Below are 19986 nucleotides of genomic sequence, written 5' to 3' on the forward strand. Positions count from 1 at the left end.
ATTTAATTTTTTCAATACAAACAACCACCACAAAAAAACATACAATAAAAACCACAGTAACACTAATAACCCAATTTAACAATTCAGATTTGAGTACTGATATACCTATAACTACACCTTTTCAACAATATTTCCCCACCTCTCCTCCCCCTACTTCCCACCACTGTCCGCCTTCCTTCCAGATTTCTTCATATTTATCCATTCTTAATTTGTGTCGACATTCATTCATATGTAGCTAGTCTGTCCATATTGTCAATCCATTTGCTCAATGGAATCTTTTTGCGGCTCTTCCAATTCATCAAAACAAGGTTTTTTTGCTTCCAATATGGCACGGTACATCCATTTTTTTGAACCCTTGTAATCTCCCACATTTCCGGTATATAATTTAGAATTAAATTCAATTCCCCTAAATAACAAATATTTTTTATTACTCATGCTATATATATCCTCACCTCGCACCAAAATGATGCTACATATCTTAGGAAAATCCACATTTCAGTTTCTTCCACAAATGACTTGTTACTTTTCGACTTGCCTGTTTGGTTCTAAAACACCATGGCTTTGCTGCATCACTTCTGTTTGCCATCCAGTGCTTCAGTGGCACTGCAGGTTTATGCAGCTGGATGCCCCAAGTTACATCATTTATCTTAGGGAAATCCACATAAGGAGCAAAGGGCTGGAACCAGAATAACTCCAGCTGGGTACGTGTGCGTGCTTTGCCTTTGTTTTCACCAAAGCCAGACTAAACGTCTTTCCTTCTGCAGTGTTGGATGGCAGGTTGAGAGGAGTTCCCTACCAGGACAGACTTTGCTCGTGTGCTCAAGACATCGATTCCATAAAACATATTTTGTTGCACTGTGCAAAATATGAGCAAGCCAGGGCTGAACTGATACTACCTTTGCTGGTACCTTTTCCAGGAAAATCAGAGGCTCACTATGTCAGGTTCCTATTGGAAGACCGGACAAATGCTAGAACATTAGCAGTGGCAAAGTTTTTATCGGTGGTTGCAAGAACCAATGATCCCTATATTCTGAACAAAATGCTTGTTTAACCTGGAGGTAGGCTGTATGAATTGTGCATTGCTTTTGTAACGATTTGTTGGGTCTCTGGACCGTAATAAAGATTGTTGTTGTTGCCTTTGTTTTCAAAGACGTCTCCAGCATCCTTCCAAAAGCCTAAAACAGAGACACTGTTTTACCACTGAAAACTTCAGGCAAACACAAACTGTCTCTGGTAAACAGGGGCAGCCGGAATTCGGGGAATCTGGTACCGGCAAGCAGCCCAAGTCTGAACATGTCTGCAGACACGGTGTTTCATGTGGGGTTGGAGCGACAGTCATTAACTCTTTGGGGAACCAAAGAGGGCATCTGCGAACGGAGCCTGAACTTAGTCAGACAGTCTGCGTTCAGTCTGTTTCCCATACGTTGGGAAGTGCCTTTGTAGAGATAGCGTTTTTGCGGGGGAGGGTTATCCTAAACGCAGCCGGGGGTCACTGTGCTCTGAACAGGAAGCTCTGCTATTGCTTCATTGCAGCTGATCCTCTGGAATCCCAACGCCTCTCCTCTCCGGAGTCAAGAGGGGCAACCTCAGAGCACAGCAGTCACATCAGGCTGTTGCAGCTGTGCTAACAGCTCCAGCAGCGAGATCAGATTACATTTCTCCCCTTGTCTCTCTCTTTCTCTTTCTCTCTCTCTTTGCTTCCCCTCTGCCCCCAAGGCCTTACCTTCTGAAGCAGGAAGGGGAAGGAGCAGGCTGCAAAATTCACTCAGGAATTCTCCCTCGGAGGAAACGTTTGGCATTGTGAGCTGCTTGGTGAGTAGCTGGTGGGATTCTGTCTATTTGAAGCTGTTTATTTTGCTAGATAAAGACCGCCACCCTCCCAGGTGGGTTTCACATAGCTGGGTGTTGTTGTGAGGTATGTATCGGGTATGCAAACTGAAGACTGACAGCCTATTTGTGTTTACTTATGTCCATTGAACTCAGTGGGACTTACTTCTAAGTAGACATCTGCAGCTTTGTCGTGCATGTAAAAGGTAAAGGGTAAAGGGACCCCTGACCATTAGGTCTAGTCATGGCCGACTCTGGGGTTGCGGCGCTCATCTCGCTTTACTGGCCGAGGGAGCTGGCATTTGTCCGCAGACAGCTTCCAGGTCACGTGGCCAGCATGACTAAGCCGCTTCTGGCGAACCAGAGCAGTGCACAGAAACGCTGTTTACCTTCCTGCCTAAGCGGTACCTATTTATCTACTTGCACTTTGATGTGCTTTCGAACTGCTAGGTTGGCAGGAGGTGGGACCGAGCAATGGGAGCTCACCCCGTCACGGGGATTTGAACCGCCGACCTTCTGATCGGCAAGTCCTAGGCTCTGTGGTTTAACCCACAGCGCCACCCGCGTCCCGTCGTGCGTGTACACCGCAACAAAAAGACAGACTTAGCACTTGAGGAAAAGAAATTTTCCCATGATTTATACTTGGGCTCTTCATTTCCTTGGCTCGGCACAATCCAAAGCATATTCTACTTGGAAACAAGGCTTTCTGATTCATGTAAGTGTTCATCAGATTCCAGCCTTAATAAAAACCCAGCGCTATTATGAACCCCAGGAAAAGCAGCTGAAACATAAATCATCAGGGGAGTTACTCTGCAACTACTTGCACACTTTAAAACAGGGGCAGCCAATGTGGGGTCCTCTAGATAAGTGTTTCCCAAACTTAGCTGTTTTTTGGACTACAACTCCCGTCATCCCAAGCTAGCAGGACCAGTTGTGAGGGATGATGGGAATTGTAGTCCAAAAGCAGCTGGAGTCCCAAGTCTGGGAAACCCTGCTCTAATTGATCCTGGACTGCACCTCCAAATTTCCCTGACCATTCTGGCTTGAGCTGATGGAAGTTGTAGTTAAACTACAACACATTGACTACTTGTACTTTAAAGCACTATGTACCAGAAAGGACTTGGCTGGGCTTCAAGAGAGGGAGCAGCCAAGTATTATAATACCTTTTATGGACAACTTTATAAAGGCAAACTTTTAGAGCAGTGTTTCCCAACCTTAGATCTCCAGCTGTTTTGGGACTACAACTCCCATCATCATCCCTTGCTAGCAAGACCAATGGTCAGGGATGATGGGAAATGTAGTCCAACAACAACTGGAGACCCAAGGTTGGGAAACACTGTTTAAGAGCAAGAATGGGAACCTCTGGCTCTGCAGATGTACTTGTCCCATCAGTCCCAGTCAACTTAGTCAGAGATCAGGGATGATGGCATCTGTAGTCCCACAATGCCTGAATAGCCACACGGTCCGCATCCCTGATTTAGAGAGCAATGAGAATTGCTTGACATGCCCAATATATGCCTATGTAGGTCGACGGAGAAGTAAGTCCCACTGAGTTCAGTGGGACTTACTCCCATGTAAACTTTCCATAGGTTTGTAGCCTTAGCTGGAGAGGCATTAGTGCATTTTAGCCTGTAAGCTTATATGTGCTTACTTGGGAGTAAATCACATTGAACTCTGGGAAGCTTTCTTCTGAGCAGACGTGCACATACACGATTGTACTGTTAGTACAGTCATCTATCAATGTCTATTCGATTTATACAACCAACGTCTTTCTTATAATGCTGTAAGTTTAGTTAGCAAAGAAACAGACGGTGCCTGATCTCTGAATGCTGCAACTCAGGAAACAAGATGCACCCCCCCCTTCATTATCAGAAAGCCACAAAGTGGCCTTGAACTGCCTTATTTCTCGGGAGGGAATTTAATATACAGAAACACCTCTCGCAAATGCAGGCAAAGGTTAAATCTGAAAACACCTTGCCCTGGGAAATCTTCTAAATTACCGTATTTTTCGCTCTATAAGATGCCCCAGACCACAAGACACACCTAGTTTTTGGAGGAGGAAAACAAGAAAAAAAAATATTCTGAATCTCAGAAGCCAGAATAGCAAGAGGGATCGCTTTGCAGTGAAAGCAGCAATCCCTCTTGCTGTTCTGGCTTCTGGGATAGCTGCACAGCCTGCATTCGCTCCATAAGACGCACACATATTTCCCCTTACTTTTTAGGTGGGAAAAAGTGAGTCTTATACAGCAAAAAATACGTTAGATTGTGATACACCCTTCTTTATGTTTCAATCAGACATGCTAGAGAACTTTCTCTCATACACACACACACAACTTTTTTTCTGGGGGTACGCATACCCTTAAACATTTTGTGAATCTTAGTACTTTTGTCCATTTACTGTATTTATTTTTCCCGATTTGAACTATACAATGGTGATTTTCATGAGTCAAAATGAGAGTACCCCTAAACATTTTTTTAGGGGGGGAAAGCTCTCTCTCTCTCTCTCTCTCTCTCTCTCTCTCTGTGTGTGTGTGTGTGTGTGTAAATTTTTCTGTTTTACATTTCAAAATATTCATTTAGACAACCTTAAATCAATGACTTCCCTTCCTCTCTTTCTGTGGTTTATTTTGCATACCATGTTGTTGTTTAGTCGTTTAGTCATGTCCAACCCTTCATGACCCCATGGACCAGAACACGCCAGGCACTTCTGTCTTCCACTGCCTCCCACAGTTTGGTCAAACTCATGCTGGTAGCTTTGAGAACACTGTCCAACCATCTCATCCTCTGTTGTCCCCTTCTCCTTGTGCCCTCCATCTTTCCCAACATCAGGCTCTTTTCCAGGGAGTCCTCTCTTCTCATGAGGTGGCCAAAGTATTGGAGCCTCAGCTTCATGATCTGTCCTTCCAGTGAGCACTCAGGGCTGATTTCCTTAAGAATGGATAGGTTTGATCTTCTTGCAGTCCATGGGACTCTCAAGAGTCTCCTCCAGCACCATAATTCAAAAGCATCAATTCTTTGGTGATCAGCCTTCTTTATGGTCCATTGCATACCATACATCCCTGCATATTTTACATGAACTAAACCATTCAGTATTCCATTGTTACATCCATCAAAACCTATTTACAGTGTTGAATTTATCTTAATGTTACCAGCATTTTTAAATGTACACAATTTTCACCCGTATATTCAGTAAATATTTTCCAGTCTTTTTTAAATGCACATTCTTCTTGTTCTCTTATTCTGTTAAATCTGCAAGTTGCACATATTGAGAACTTTCATGCAACTAAATACATCACACTAAAATGCGAGTGCAGAGAAGTAGCAAACCAGGATGACTTCGTGTAGCTCAGCATAAGAATATAACCATGTGACATGTTCTCAGTGTTATCTTAGGGCAAAACTAGACGAGACGGTGGAGGTCTGTAATCAGATTTCCCATCTCTAAATTTTGGAACAAAGGAAGCTGCCTTAGTTTGAGTCAGACTGTCGGTCCAACTAGCTGAATGTTGCCTACAGTGCAGATGTGTACCTAGGTTCCCTTCCACCCTTGGCAGGGAGGTGTATTGGTGCCTCCAAAGCTGGGAGAGACTATAAACCAGAAATTCTAAAAGTTTGCTTTTGCTCGGGAGAGGCTGTGGTGGGCTGCTCTGATGGCCCACTCCAGTGACCGGATTTCTTTTAAATATATATAAATCTATTTATTTGGTTTTTCACATTGAAATTTTGCAGATATATATCAAACATAAGTCATTAAAACAAGATTCCAAGGAATCTCCTGGACTTCCATCCTCCCCTTTGTGAGTCCTAATTTAATCATTCCCTCCCACATCTTTTTATGATAATCCAAACCCTTTACCTCTTCCATTATGTGCAGAATCAACCTTAAACTACAAGTGATATTCCAATCCTACTAACGATTTTAACTGTTTACAATGGTCTTTAAGAAAAGTTACAACTTCGCCCCCATTCCTTATTAAAATTTTGGTCTTCCTGATTTCTGATTCTTCCGGTCATTTTAGCAATTTCGGCATAGTCCATCAACTTGATCTGCCATTCTTCTCTAGTATTGCCAATAACATCTGGGCAGCCGTGGTCGCAGACATAAATAGTTTTTTCTGCTCCCTTGGGATTTCAGCACCTAAAATTCCTAAAAAGAAGGCTTCAGATTTTTTAGCAAAGGTTATTTTAAGCATTACCCTCCCAACTCATTATATATCATTTCCCAAAATCCTTTTACTACCTTACAATTCCACCACATGTGATCAAAGGTGCCTTCTTTTTCCTTACATTTCCAGCATATATTTGAGCACGTTTTATACATTTTTGTTAATTTACTAGGAATTAAGTACCATCGGTACATGATTTTCATATAATTTTCTTTCAACCTATAACATGCCATGAAATTGAAATCCCAGTTCCATAACTTCTCCCAACCAGTGACTGGATTTCTGCACCCAATGGAGCCTTTGCACCTTGCCCAGCCATGCAGAGCTGTGTCAGAGCGGCCCAGGGATTGTGCAGGCTCCTTGCCATTTCAAGCTAGAGTGGAGAGATGCGATTTTTGTGGGGCCCCCCCATGGGCCTGTGCCAACCTGGGGAACCCCTAGACCAGGGATCAGCAAACTTTTTCAGCAGGGGGCTGGTCCACTGTCCCTCAGACCATGTGGTGGGCCGGACTATAATTTTTTTGGGGGGGGGTGGAAATGAATGAATTCCTATGCCCCACAAATAACCCAGAGATGCATTTTAAATAAAACGGCACATTCTACTCATGTAAAAACACGCTCATTCCCGGACCGCCGGCAAGCCGGATTTAGAAGGCGATTGGGCCAGATCTGGCCCCCGGGCCTTAGTTTGCCTACCCATGCCCTAGATATTCATTCAGTCATCATTCATCTTGTATGCTGCCTTTCCATAGTTAAAACAATGCTCAACATGCGGCTACAACATGGCAAGATTTACATAATTACTAACATAACAAAAGTCATAAACAATAAATAAAACTCATCAAAAAGTACACAACCAAATGGAAAACAATTTCCACATAAATCATAAAATCTAAAACTAAGAATACAGCATTAATATCAATCACAATTTAAAATGACATAGATAAAAAATAAAAGCAATTTTTAAAATTGCCCGGTAGCAGCAACAACAGCAGCACTCCTTTATGTAGCCTATCAGGCCCCACCCCCAAGCCAGGCTGAGAGAAACAGGGCAAGGCCCAACAGGCTCCCAGCAGGTCAGATATGACCCTGACCCTGAGTGGCAGCAGCTCTCCGGGTTTTCACTGCAATGAAAATGAAGGTGTTCAATATGATCTGGAAGGACAATAGAAATGATGTCTGCTAGATGTGTAATGGGAAGGGGGCACCTCCCGTACGGCACAGATTCCTATGTCTCCTTCAGAAAGCAGGAATAGAATGGCGAGCTGGTCTTTCGGTTAGTCTGGATTAATACAAAGACGTGCCTAAATTTAAATGACAAATGGCTGGCCTCATTCTGTACCGGAAATAATTCATTACCGGGATGCATGACAGTAACGATGCCAATAAACATGACGGACCAGGGATTACGAAAAGGAAATAAGCCATAAGGAGCAGTCACACAATATGATTCAGTGCTCTGGAAACTGGTCATAAACCTAAAACAGAGCAAAAAGGTGAAGATAGGAGCTCTTTCCCCGACTATTTTCCCCAGCTACGAATATGCGAGACGTCCGTTTTAACGTGCATACGCAATGGGAGACAGAGGCTCTCCCATATCCCTTGCAAACCAGTTCTCTCTTTTAGAATCAGGGACTCAAATCCAGATAAGGTTTGGTTTCCTTACAAACCCTTGAAATGCACAGCTTAATTGTGATCCAAAAGCTCTGAAAAGGGAAACTGTGGGACAGAAAGGGGAAGGTAACTTGGGTACTTCCCAATCCTGCCAGCCTGAGAATGTAGTTTGAGTGACTGGTTTCATAGCTCCGCCTAGATGCCATGACCCTTCAGAAAGTTGTATTCAAAGTTCAAGTAGGTAATCTCTGGGTCTTCAGGACATAAGGCTGACTGTAGCAGTCGTCATAGCCAAAAACAACTCTCTCTTTTCCCCAGAATGTTTGTATACCTTTATATCAACATCCAGCTTATCCATAATGTGATTGCCACATATTCCTTGTGGCCAGATCCTGTACTACAAAGGTGATGGTGACTATGGTAATTTATGGATTATTGTTTTTACCTGTCTTTCACCACAAGGTCCCAGGGTGAGGGAGATGGGTGGTGCTGTGGTCTAAGCCACTGAGCCTCTTGGGCTTGTGGATCAGAAGGTTGGCGGTTCAAATCCTTGCGACATGGTGAGCTCCCGTTGCTCTGTCCCAGCTCCCGCCAACCTAGCAGTTTGAAAGCACGCCAGTGCAAGTAGATAATCGGTACCACTGCGGCGGGAAGGTAAACGGCGTTTCCGTGTGCTCTGGTTTCTGTCACAGTGTTCGGTTGTGCCAAAAACGGTTTAGTCGTGCTAGCCACATGACCCAGAAAGCTGCCTGCAGAGAAACACCAGCTCACTCGACCTGAAGCAAGAAGAGCACCACAACCCCATAGTCGCCTTTGACTGGACTTAATCTTCCAGGGGTCCTTTACCTTTTTTTCACAAAAAATAAACCATATAATAATAAAATATTAAATTCAGCATACCCTCCAACATTTCTCTGATGAAAATAGGGACGTCCTATTCCATAATAATCAGATTAATGATTCTATTATTTATACCCCACACATCTGAGTGGTTTGCCCCAGCCACTCTGGGTGGCTTCCACATATACGAAAACATAATAAGACATTTTCTTTTTTTAAAAAAAAAACTTCCTTGTACAGGGCTGTCTTCTGAAGTTACTTATCTCCTTGGCTTCGGTGTGTGTGTGTATGTCACATAACTCGATACCCTCCAACATTCCTCTGATGAAAATTAGGGCGTCCTACGTAAAAGTGGGACATTCTGGGTTCAGATCAGAAACTGGGATGGTTTTTGCAAATCCGGGACTCTCCCTGGAAAATAGGGACACTTGGAGGGTCTGAATCAGTTAGAACAACTTTCCGTCGGAAGGGTAGGGTAGGGATATATATCTATATATCTATATATATATATCTTCTGCATTTGATGAAAACTATACAAGGAGGGTGTTGGATTCACTTCTGTGAGGAAGAAATTTGATAGCTTAAACCATACTGGAGTGCCACTGCCAGTCAGTGTTGGCAATATTGAACTAGATGGACGAGTGGACTAAATCGGTATAAGACAGCTTCATATGTTCCTAAGACATGGGCATTTCTAGAGAGTATATGGCGCTTTAGGGCAGCAATATCTGAAGCCACTTCCAGTTCCAGGGTTTTCTCTGTTAAATTGGAACAATGCTCCCTGATGTAATTGCAAGCAGTATCCTCCTGCCAAGTGTTTATTATTACACCATCTGTATGTGTTTTCCCTAACTCCTTTAGACTGGCCTTGTTCGTTTAAAAATTAATCTCTGGAGAGCAAAGAAATGCGCCAACACTTGTTTTCAGAATTCAGATATTAATTCTAAGTAGAAGTGGAAATCCCCCCCCCCCTTCCAGGATGCTGCTAAACTTTTAAAGTCAATCTAAGTTCAGTATAATATTTAACCAGGGATGAACAACGCAGTCTGTTTCAAAACAAAGGCCTTATTCTCCCCTTGGTTACTCGCTCATGACTGTTTCAGACCTCAAGGTGAAGGGAGACTTGTCTGGGTTATCACGGAAAAGCCCCACAGATTAACAGTCCCTTTAAACCACATCAAACATGATCGCTATTTGCTCAAATCAGTTCACGCACCTTCAGCCCCATCATTTGTCAAGCGTATTGTACTCAGATGTAGAGTAGGATGCTGTGGTATAAACCACCAGGCCTCTTGGGCTTGCCGATCAGAAGGTCAGTGGTTCGAATCTGTGCGACGGGGTGAGCTCCCATGGCTCTGTCCCAGCTCCTGCCAACCTAGCAGTTCGAAAGCACACCAGTGCAAGTAGATCAATAGGTACAGTTGTGGCAGGAAGGCAAACAGCGTTTCCGTGCGCTCTGGCTTCCATCACAGTGTTCCGTTGCGCCAGAAGCGGTTTATTCATGCTGGTCACATGACCCGGAAAGCTGTCTGAGGTCAAACGAAGGCTCCCTCAGCCTGAAAGTGAGATGAGCGCCACAACCCCTTGGATTGGTCGCCGTCCAGGGGTCCTTTACTTTTTTGCCTTTACTCAGATGTAGAGAAATGAAGCAACATAAATGGATGAGTGAAACTTTACCACCTGTGAATTTAAGCCACCAGTTAATTTAAGACTCAGAATTGTGCCCTGAATGCTGCTGGTCACTTGTGAGGCTACTGAAAGTCAGAAGTCAGGCATGTCCAAAGTCCGTTTTGAGGGCCTAATCAGGGGCCTCATCCTTTCCTGGGGTAAAATCCTAAAAAAAAAACCTCAACAACTTCAACCCTAATAAAAAGCTCAACAACTTTGGTCAGCCCTTTGGTCAGCCCTCACGGCCCTTCACTTCATCAAACCTGGCCCTCTTTGGAAAAAGTTTGGACACCGCTGTCATAAGTGATCAGTTCAAAAGGTCAAATTTGCTTGGTTAAAAAACAACTGGATGTGTACCAAGCATTGATCCCTCTTTAATGAACTGCCATAATCTCCTAATTCAAAGCAAGATTGATTATGTTTTCATTTGTGGGCACGTGCATGACAATGTGGAAACCACTGCATATACTCAGATGCTGATTTCCGTAACCCTTTCCTTGCTGAAGGTACTGTCACCGTCCCAATTTCGGTGCCCAATCTGCAACACTTAAGTGCACAAGTGGTTCATTTATTGCATTGCCTGTTGCTGCTGCCAGCAGTCACAGCTGTTCCCTTTGGCTCCTTTCCATCACAGTTAAAATAAAATAAAATGATTTCAGGATATAAACACAGGTAAATGTGAAGCCAGCCAATCAAAGAAAGGAGCACAGTGATGCATGACACTCTGACATGTGACACAGTGGCAGGATACCGATAGCATGCTCTGAAGTTGCACTTTTTAATATACATGCATGGAACTCAAATACACAGTGGTACCTCGGGTTAAGAACTTAATTCGTTCTGGGGGTCCGTTCTTAACCTGAAACTGTTCTTAACCTGAGGTACCACTTTAGCTAATGGGGCCTGACAATTTCTGTTCTCATCCTGAAGCAAAGTTCTTAACCCAAGGTACTATTTCTGGGTTAGCGGAGTCTGTAACCTGAAGCATCTATAACCTGAAGCGTCTGTAACCCAAGGTACCACTGTAGTTCAGGAATGTTGGGGAAATGGCGAATCTTCGGCCAAGAGGATATTGTGGGTTTCCGTAAATAGCAAGGCAATAACGATTTCTCACGGGGAAAGTTCATCCATCCCTGCTTCTTAACGCATCTAGAGCTGGAAACAGGTATCTCTCCCACTAGGAAAACTGGAAATGGAGAAGCAGCAAGAGAGTTCTCTGAAAAATCCCAATGAAATATGAAGTGGAAGTTGGAATTGCAGGTGTTTGCTTCTCCATGCCACGTCTGGAATGGAAATCATTCTGGGAAATAAGATTAGTATTCACTGTTATTGTTGCTTTCAGTCCTCCCGCAATATGCAACTCATTATTTTTATTCTCCCATTTGCGTTGTGCTTCCTTTGCATTGAAACGAATCGAGTGGAATAGCACAATGACAACGTAACTTACACAATTTAGATAATATGTAAATTATATAGGGTACATAATTTCACTGTACCAGACAGCGAGGCACATAATGTAGCTTTCAATAGAACAGTATTCATGGGCATAGCCAGGATTTTTGTTGGGGGGGCAGTTTGCTATGTATTTTTATTGATTTTTATGATGGGGGGAAGCTGCCCCTCCCTGCCCCCCCCGGCTATGCCCATGAGAGTATTGGTTTTTCATTATTTTCTTGAATTTATAGCCCGCCCTCCCTAAGGAGCCCAGGGCAACAGACAGATACACGATTTAAAAACAAGAAGCATGCAAACACATTCTAAAGCAGCTAAAAGATTCTAAAACCAATAACAATGGAAAAACAGTTATACAGTGGTACCTCTGGATCATAGCTGTCAACTGTCCCTTATTTGGCGGGAAAGTCCCTTATGCCAGCGCCACATCCCGCTGCTGTCCCTTATTGATGATGTCCCTTAAATTTCCCGGGTTTCAAAGGAAGCAGCTCCTCTCCCTCCCTCCCTGCCGGCCAGGGAGGAGGGAGGCTCCAACTGTGTTGCTTGGCTGCGTTGCTCACCCAATAAGGAGTCTAAGAATGACTGGGGGATGGAGCTTGCATGCCTTGTGCCGATCAAATTGGCCGCGTTGCCTGGGGACTCGCCTTTGCTCAGCGCTTCCCAGCGGAGAGGTGACGGTGGTTTTCCTTGCTGCATCCCCTTTGCCGGGTTGCTGCGCTGTGGGAACCACCGCTTGAGGCTTTGTTTGGCTGCTGGCTGGGCTTTCTGCCTTTGGCTCAGATGGGCTCAGAAGTTGAACATACCTGTGCCCAAAAAATCCCTTATTTTGGCTGCTGATCCCTTATTTTCGAGGCTGCTGATCCCTTATTTTCAAATCTGGAATTTGACAGCTATGCTCTAGATACAAAAGGGATCTGTTCCGGAGCCCCATTCGCATTGTGAAGCAAACGCAACCTGCGCCTGCGCGTGCGCAGGTCACGATTCGCTGCTTCTGCGCATGCGTGTGACATCATTTTGACTGTCTGCGCATGCGCGAGCAGCGAAACCCGGAAGTAACGCATTCCATTATTTCTGGGTCGCTGCGGAGCACAACCCGAAAACGCTCAACCTGAAGAAACTTCAACCCAAGGTATAGCTGTAGTTAAAAACGTTCTTCCATCCCAGATGAACTGCAGAGGAGCGGAAACGGCGCTGCGTGCGATGAATAAAGTGTGAAAAGCTGCCTTCCTACATCCCTAGGCAACAATCACAGCAATACAGATACTACCTTGAAACACAAACGCTGTTATTCAAGACTTCCCATTGTACTTTACAGAACTGAAGTAAGTGCAAAGGAGTGGTCAAAAGTGCATCCTTTGTGCTCTGATTCGAGAAGAAGAAGATCAGCTGTTCTTTTAAGAGCTATTATCCCACCCTATTACAAAACATTGGGAGAAAAGCAATGACAAACCTAGACAGCATCTTAAAAAGCAGAGACATCACCTTGCCAACAAAGGTCCGTATAGTTAAAGCTATGGTTTTCCCAGTAGTGATGTATGGAAGTGAGAGCTGGACCATAAAGAAGGCTGATCGCCGAAGAATTTATGCTTTTGAATTATGGTGCTGGAGGAGACTCTTGAGAGTCCCATGGACTGCAAGAAGATCAAACCTCTCCATTCTGAAGGAAATCAGCCCTGAGTGCTCACTGGAAGGACAGATCCTGAAGCTGAGGCTCCAATACTTTGGCCACCTCATGAGATGAGAAGACTCCCTGGAAAAGACCGTGATGTTAGGAAAGATTGAGGGCACAAGAAGAAGGGGACGACAGAGGATGGACAGTGTTCTCGAAGCTACCAGCATGAGTTTGACCAAACTGCGGGAAGCAGTGGAAGACAGGAGTGCCTGGCGTGCTCTGGTCCATGGGGTCATGAAGAGTCAGACACGACTAAACAACTAAACAACAACATTACAAAACAGGCTTGGTTGGGATGACACTCTTCACGATGCCAGACGGTAATGTCTCAGCTCAGCATTCTGAGCTGCAATTCGTGTCCACTGACTCAAAAAATGAAATAAAATAAATAAATTTGAACTGAAAGCAGAGGAACACTTTCAGCATCTGTGCGGTATATAGCTGTCCAACGAAAAGTTCTTCCTGAAGGAACTCATTGTACTGATGGCTTTTATTCTGATATTTGCTATGCTTATTGAGGCATTTTATAACCTACCCTTCATCTCAACGGATCCAAGGGTTGGAGACAAAAAAAAAAGCCCCACATAACATAAAACACAGTAAAAAAAAAACTAAAACCCTTTTAAACAGTAGGAGCAACTCAACCAGAATGCAAGCTCTCTGCCAGCAACTGACTAATCTCCTTCTTCTTCTTCGGAGATCACTCGTAGCCAAGTAAAACACGGTTTTAACAGTGGATCCGTAAGTGACTGTGGAGGCCAATTCTGGATCCACACACCCTTCCACAGTGGGGACATAGGTTTGATCTTGGTGAGGGTTTGCCAAGCGTGCCTTCCTCTTAGCATGCTTCTCCCTTTCATCCTAAGTTCAAGCGTCTTCAAAGCCCATGACACCTTTGGTAAACTAACTAATAAACCCCTCAAAATACGTGGGGGAAAATGAGTAAGTCTTCACTTAAGTCAATTGCAGGAGGGTCTAGTGCGCTTTGAAGAGGAGGGAATTCCACATATGGGGTGCCATTACAGAGGCAACTCTGTCTTGGACAACCACATAATACACTTCCTCAACAGTAGGGTTGCCGTATTTCAAAAAGTAAAAACCAGGACATCCCGTTGTTGTTGAGCTTTTTTTTTTTCAGGAAACCCCCAAAGTGCTGCCTTTCAGAAATTCCCCAAGGATGTCAATTCCACCTTTGAAATCCCAGGAAAATCTGAACGTATGGCAGCCTTATTCAACAGCAGTACCCTGAGGAGAGCTTTCTCGAAATATGTTAAGGCATGGATAGGATCTAATAGGAGTCTCCCTGCATCAACCTACTTTCATGCCACATTCTACCTTATTCTGAAGTATTCCCCCACTTTCTGGAGGTGGTATTTTTGTTTTTGGAGGAGAGTGCTGGGGCTACAGGAAGAGACAGAATCAGCCAAAGTTGCCTCCTCTCCTCTTCAACTAGTTCAGAATGCAGCGGCTAGACTAGTGACTGGGAGTGGCCGTCGCAACCACATAACACCGGTCCTGAAAGACCTACATTGGCTCCCAGTACGTTTCCAAGCACAATTCAAAGTGTTGGTGCTGACCTTTAAAGCCCTAAATGGCCTCGGCCCAGTATACCTGAAGGAACTTCTCCACCCCCATTGTTCTGCCTGGACACTGAGATCCAGCACCGAGGGCCTTCTGGCAGTTCCCTCACTGCGAGAAGTGAAGCTACAGGGAACCAGGCAGAGGGCCTTCTCGGTAGTGGCACCTGCCCTGTGGAATGCTCTCCTGTCAGATGTCAAGGAAATGAACAACAATCTGGCTGTTAGAAAACATCTGAAGGCAGCCCTGTTTAGGGAAGTTTTTAATGTTTGATGCTTTATCGTGTTTTTAATATTCTGTTGGGAGCCGCCCAGAGTGGCTGGGGAAACCCAGCCAGTTGGGTGGGGCATAAATAATATATTATTATTATTATTATTATTATTATTATTATTATTATTATTATTATTATTATTATTATTGAGTCCCCAAAGAGTCAAAGGTGCTTATATGAAGGTAAGGCCAATGTAGGTAGTTTATATTAGAGGATTGGAGGGATGTGCATTCACAGGGCCTATAGGTACAAACCAGCCCGCTCCCCATTCCAAATATGCATTCATTCATCATACTTAGGTTGTTTCAGCCGGGCTTAACTTTTCTTGTGATTATGGACCCAGGTTCTCCTATGTAAACTTTGCAAGAGCACAGCAATGACATTTTTTAGGATGATACACAATGACTACCCATGCTATGTTTTTATTGCTTTTTTTCAAAAGAGGTGTGAAGGCAGAACAGGTCTAGCAAGGCTCTCTAAAAATGTAAGCTGTGTTTGCAGTAGCTTCAGCCTTTGCATGTGCAATTTCACCCTTTATCTCCCTTCTGTTTGCCCTTTCCCCGTATCCTTTGTGACTCACTCATAGTGACAGCACAGGAAATGGAGCGGAGAGGGTTTGGGAGAGCGCAACTCAGTATCACCCTGTGACATTTGCTAAGGCTGTCTGTGGTTGGCTCATAATCCATAGGTTGCCTTCTCTTTTGCTTGCCATTCTGCCCAATAGGAAGCCCACAAAAAGCCAAAGAGGGGGTTAGGAAATGGCTTTAAAAGTCTAATTACTACGGAAATCAGACCCAAACAAAGTTGTCTGAAAGGGAAAAGTGCAGCACACCAGAGGAACGCTCCCATTGCATGTAGCTAAGGAGACATCTAGATGCTGTTATATCTTCTTTTTTTAAAGAAAACGCTCCTGTGTTTCTTTTTTTTGTACACCTTTTCTACAAGCAGAGATGCTATAAGAGTGCCAATCCGAACACAAAATTTGTTGAGTTGCGGGTTTTTTTGCAAAGTTTCCGGTGGCTGAATCCCATACGTCTGGACATATGGCAACATTTCCTTTTTTATATAACAACAAATAACAATTCCATATCCAGTTGTTGAGATTAGTCTGAATCTCCTGACCCCATCACTTCCATGGGTGGTAATGATAATATTTACAACTGCATATCAATATTTATCCGAGTTTTTATCCTTCACAATTATCCATAATTTCTGTTACTTTACAAGGTTAAAATCCTGCCAATGTTTTGACCTGCTTGCAGTGGTCTCGTAAATAAATTAGAAACCTTTCCCATTTGTTTTTAAAGTTCTTTCCTTCTTGATTTCTGAGCTTCCCAGTTAGTTTTGGCATTTCGGCATAGTCCATCATCTGGGTTTGCCATTCTTCTCTGGTCGGAGTTGATTCTTTCTTCCATCTTTGGGCTAATAGTATCTGTGCTGCTGTTGTCACCTACATAAACTGTCTTTCCTGGTCCTTTGGGATCTCGGTACCTGTAATTCCCAATAAGAAAGCTTCTGGTTGTGATTCAAGGACCCACCACCCACTTGAGGATAAGAAAGAAACATGGACACAGTATATTGGGTTAATGGGCTAAAAAAGACCACAACTTTATTGATTACAGCATGTGAGAGGTATTGGCTAAGGCATTGGATAAAACAACAAAGCGTGACTCCACCCCCTCGGGGATGGGTGAGTCTATCAAGGGTTAACCACCAGTGGGAGGAGCCTGTTGATGCAAATACAATGGAAAGCTCCCTCTGATGTCACCGGGGGTCGTGCCATGGCCCTAGCCACCAGCAAGGGCGTCGGACAGGATCCACGACCGCCGGATTCCTTTACCGGAATACCCATAAAATGGAGGGGTAGGCGATGGCCACACCCTGCCCTCCAACACACAACCATATTCCACTGCCTAACCACAAATGCCCAAAAGTTGTGACGATTTGCTGCGAGATAGGTGAAAAACCAAGTGGCCGGTACCAATTTGCCAGTTGGATAAAAATTCCTACCAGGCCCCTTGGACAACCAAGGCGACCAACCACAGGTCCATAGCAATGTCAAGAACCAAGCGATGAACCAACGGAGGGAGGGTGGGTGATCCGACTGGTTTTTAAACAAAAGTTATTTTAAACATTTTTTTCATTTTGTTATATATCATCTCCCAGAAATTTTTAACTACTTTATACATCCACCACAGATGATAAAAGGTACCTTCTTTTTCTTTACATTTCCAACGTATGGCAACATTTCCTCAGTATTTCACCCCAAATGGGAATGAATGATAGCTGGGATTGACATTTGGCCAACTTAGAATTTACCTAAGTAAGCAGCAATGATAGTAAAATACTATAGGGAGCTGCTTTATATTGAGTCAAGCCATTAGGCCATCTTGCTCAATATTACCTACTCTGACTGTCCTGGCAGCTCCTGGCAGCCATGTTTTTTAAAGGGGACATGAGAACATCTCAACGCTCTATTACTAAGCATGTTTGTTTGCAAATTGCAATAGGGTGTGCTTCTGGGAAGAGATGTTTGGGATTAAAGTTTATGACGGATCAGTCAACCCACTAAATATTCCAGAAAGAGACTGCATCTGCTTCACAAACTACAACTATTCTGCCTCAAGACAGACAGTTCGATTCCTTTCTACTTTTTGGACATTTGACAGTATCAAATCCAGCTGGGAGGGGGTGTTTCTAGAAATATATGTGCTGGATCTGTCCCCTCACCACCCCATGCCTCCCTCCCTCCCTTGCCCCCCTCAGCGCACCCGGTGAGCCCTTTCCATTGTGTATATCTTTATTGTTTTAAAATAGATACATTCGTGCCAGGAAGGCAAACAAACCAACAAGCAAACATACAATCAAATAAACCAACTATAAATTGACAAACAGACCGTAGCAATATATGAAACAACACAATTCTTATAACTAACATCCTTTGTCCTCCCAATGATGTGAACGATTGTAAAACAAGAAATTAAAAATGACTTCCAATTAGTCTCTCTGTACTTATCTGTTGGGACGCGGGTGGCGCTGTGGGTTAAACCACAGAGCCTAGGACTTGCCGATCAGAAGGTCGGCGGTTCGAATCCCCGCGATGGGGTGAGCTCCTGTTCCCCACCTTTGAGTCTACCAGATTCAGAGCTACAGTAAGGGGAAGCTCTGCTTTTAAACCCAAGTTTTGTGATGTATTGAACGCAGATTGTAGCCCAAGCAGTCCTGTATTGCATAAAGGAAGAGGAAAAGTGAGAGCAATGTGTCTCCGGCATCCTCATCTCTCTGCCCCTGTGATGTAACAGTGTAGGAATTTGAGATACAGAAGGAGGGGGAAATGGAAGTTCTGTACCAACTTGTGTAATGTGAGGAGTTATAGACAGTAATTTCAGTGGAAACACTTCCTTCTCCCACTCACCTCCCTTCAAGGCATGCTTTTCAAGGGAACAAAAATATTGGGCAATTTCTTTGTGAAATCCTGTTCCTTGTAATTAGTGTTGGATCTATTCCATTAATATTGCACAAGTCATTCACTTTTTTTAAAAAAAAATGGTTGCTGCTTGCAAATGTTATTTCATTATCTGTTTCTGTTTCTTAAGCTGCACGAGTAATGCTCTCTTCAATTATTCTGCTGGTTATTATCAGAAATCTCCTAGGGAGCAGTTTGGGTTTAACATATGCATTTCTAATATTAAAGAGTCGTTAACATTAAGGCAGTACAGTGTTCCATTAGTGGAGAGTTTAATTCTGCTCCTAATTAGATACTTAGGAATACTTGCTCCCAGAATATTTCTTTTGAAACCAGAGCTGACTCAGTGAGATCCTGAAACTATAGAATAATAGAAGATAATCTTACATTCTAGGAGCTCACTATGATTGGTGTCAAATGCTTCAACTGTAGGAATGTGGTCTAGATACCGGTATTTGATCAAGTCATTTACTTTATGATCAGGTCATTTACTTTATGACTAAAACCTCTTTGGAGAAATTGTGAGGAAATGAAAGTATGCAATAAAAGACATAGGTTTGCAGGAAGGCAGCCTAGTGTTGGACTTAATGTCAGACTTCCTCTCCCATCAACCATTGGCCATGTTGGCTCAGGCTGATGCAAGTTGGTGCTCAACTATCTGGGGAACCACATGTTAACCATGCCACCGATCTAGGACATTCATTGTATATCCATGTTCATGGCTTCCCACAAGGAGGTACTGGGGGCATGCATGTGCCAGGCCCCATGTCAACAGGGGCCCCAGATTCTTCCTTAAAATAAAAAGAAGGTAAGTTAAGTGGACATTTCTGAAGAAAGTTAGCGCACAAAAGTGAAGGCAACTTTACTGTTTCGGCACTCTTAAAACCATAATAATAGAATCTTAGAAATGGAAGGGACCCTGAGGATCTTCTAGTCCAACCCTGAGACAAGCCATCTTGTAAAAAGCAAAAATAACATTTACTCTCTCAGAATACTTGTTGAAGAGTAACGGATACAGCAGCTTTGTTCAGGCAGTCTTAACATAATAATCCAGTTACAAAGACATAGTTGTCTAGTTTAAAATGAAGTCTGAGCTGTGGCTCAGACTTAGCATATGTTCTACATTGCTGGAATGAGATGAAAGAGCAAAAAGGCAGGTGAGGAGATTATATATTAGGGTTGCCATATTCCCAAAAGTGAAAATCCAGTCATTTCAGAAATCATTTTATTATATAGGGCTATGACCTCCCATTTCAGGAGGAGTGGGTGTCAGAGTTCCCTCTAGCAAACTTACAGGAAAACTCTGTGAGCTTCAACTCCTGTCATGTGCCTATCTAGCAAACGTGCGTTGTTGGTTTGACTGCATTGTAAATACCCCACAAGTTCAATGCTGGTGATGGGGGAGGTCCTCCATTGCACCTGAGGACGCAGG

The 19986-nt window shown here is 43.6% G+C and overlaps 1 protein-coding gene across 4 annotated transcripts in view; it reads left to right on the forward strand.

Moving 5' to 3' along the window:
- The first annotated feature begins 1306 nt into the window (after nucleotides 1-1306).
- The window catches only part of TFPI (tissue factor pathway inhibitor), a 48519-nt gene continuing 29839 nt past the window's right edge, over nucleotides 1307-19986 (forward strand). Inside the window, exon 1 of one of the 4 annotated variants that reach the window (XM_083572058.1) lies at nucleotides 1307-1812. The gene's annotated coding sequence lies outside the window, so the exon portion shown is untranslated. Of the gene's footprint in view, nucleotides 1824-19986 lie in introns of all 4 variants that reach the window. The other 3 variants (XM_083572057.1, XM_083572059.1, XM_083572056.1) reach the window with 3 other exon arrangements.

This window comes from Podarcis filfolensis, assembly GCF_964270895.1.
Source record: "Podarcis filfolensis genome assembly, chromosome: 1".
Classification (NCBI taxonomy): Eukaryota; Metazoa; Chordata; class Lepidosauria; order Squamata; family Lacertidae; genus Podarcis; species Podarcis filfolensis.